This window comes from Lolium rigidum, chromosome 3, assembly GCF_022539505.1.
Source record: "Lolium rigidum isolate FL_2022 chromosome 3, APGP_CSIRO_Lrig_0.1, whole genome shotgun sequence".
NCBI lineage: Eukaryota > Viridiplantae > Streptophyta > Magnoliopsida > Poales > Poaceae > Lolium > Lolium rigidum.
Genome location: NC_061510.1, coordinates 317331535 through 317333860, shown reverse-complemented (window position 1 = coordinate 317333860; position 2326 = coordinate 317331535).

Here is a 2326-nt window from a genome sequence, read left to right as displayed (position 1 = left end):
ATGCGAGGGCATCATCTTTATGTGTTTGAGAAATACATTCATAATTTCTCATATTTTTGGTATGTCAGCACATGAGTGAAAGTCCTTATTCCAATCAATGTTAAGGAACGCTCCTATTTACTATCTTCATTACAAAATACACAATGGCTTAGTCATGGACACATCATACACATGTCACTCTGACCTTGTTTTTTCATATGATTATTTTTATAAATAATTGATAAAAATAGTTGTGAAAACCAATTTAATTAAAATTTAAAGATGTTGTTATTTTCTCATTGATAGCCATGTATCTAAGAAGATACGGAAGAGTTTGTTCAACTGATTGCCATCAAAATATTGTTAATGCAACTGCAAAGCGTAGTGGTCATGAGTCAGGAAGAGCATAGCGCGGGTGCGTGTGAGTGGTCAAGTGGAGGAAGCTAGAATTGACTTTTATTTGAGTCGAACCAAAATATTATTTGTGTTAAGAGATCTTGGTTAGGTTGCCATAGCGTATTAAATACACAAAAGGTGCTCTCATGTCATGTTTTACCTCTCGGCAGGAAAGAAATACAGATATGCAACACTATTTTCAGTTTTCGAGAATAGCTTCCAAACATCGCTTGAGATAAACCTATTTACAGATTTGTACAAAATTTGTAAAATGCTATAAATTTGAGAAAATCATGTAATAATACCGTGTTAGGTAGGGCGGTAACCGGAAAACCAGGTTTCTAGCGAGATACTGAAAATATTTGTCATGAAAAAACCCCTTCTTAAATAGTCTGTGTTGTAATATGCGAGTACGCAAATAGTTGCATGCAATCATCTCACGTACTACGCAAAATATTGATCGGTATACTCAATTGTATAAGCATATGTATATATTTATTATTTTCAGCGGACATGCATATTTCTAGCTAGCGTGTATTCTTTCCACTTTTCAACTTGCCTCTTTTTTGAATGTAACGAACAAAGCTTGTGTACTTCTTTTTAAGGCCACACATGTCTCTTGGTTTTGACATGGACTTTTGTTGTGGTAGTCGGCCGGAAGACACAAACTATTCCTATCTGTACGGGACTCTTTCTTTGCAAAAGGCAAAGTGTGAAGTTTTAAACCGGCAAATCTTATCCGTAAATTCCTGTCCCGTGAAATACGGCAGTCAGATCAGTTTTTCTTTTCAGGTACCGGTCAGATTTCTTTGAGTATTTGCTTTGTACGCTCATATTTTCCTTACGGGAGTCCACTCATTTTTTAAATTTGCAGGTTCGGATTTCTTCCAAACTTTGCTTTTGCACCGCATATTTTTATTGTTTACTTGTGTGTTAAATACTTATATGTACATATTCATAGTTTATATTTAATTCTGTGTCCCATTAATCAACTACTCCCTCTTTTTCATGAAAGTTGTCTTAATTTTATCTAAATATAAATATTTATAAACAGTATTTAGTGTTTACGTACATCTAAATTTAGACAAACTTAAAAACAAATTTTACTAAAGAGAGAATTACTAATGTATGCAGTTTTTTCAAAGAAACGTTGGAGTCCGATGGAGACACGTCTTGACGCGTTATGATCGATTTCTAATCTTGCGCGGTAGGCCCTTCTTCTAGCCTGGACACATCTATTATTTCTTGTAAAATGCTGGGTGCTGACTTATACAATGTTAAACGTGTTAAACCGGATTGCAATGTTGCATGGCTATTATCTCTCGTGCAATCCCAACAGCATCTTTTAGATTTAACTCTTAAAATAATTTAGGTGAGACATGCATGGGAAACGTGCCCACCTAAGTTTGCATACTCCGTGACAGGTTACACGTGACAAATTTTACGTAACACTTATCGTCTTTAAATCTAAACCGTTAAAAATAAGATCAATGAATTATATATTTTAAGCGTATGTGGATTAACCTTGTGTCTCCGTTAAAACCTCTTATATTGCTTTTAGTATATAATAGATAGATTATTATTTTTCTTCAGAATCAAACTATTTTCTGATTGCTGAGTGGGTTCACTAACTTGCTATGCAGCTGGTCGAGATTGTGCTTTCAGCTATGGTTCTATTTATCCTTAGGAAAGTGCCACCAAAACGTGAAATCACATAGTACCATCCTATCCATTAGAGCAGGCTTGGCTTGTACAGAGATTTTTTTTTACAGAGTTTATATAGCATGGTAAATACAGGAATGATAAAGTAGAAATCAAGGCGCTTGCCCAGGTTTTATGTGAGGAAGCCTTTAGAATTTAAGGTTACTGTTATGTGAAAAAGAAGGAAAGAAAAAATTGCAACATCTCTCTCTACTGGTCTAGAAATTGTAAGTTATCTATGCAATAATAA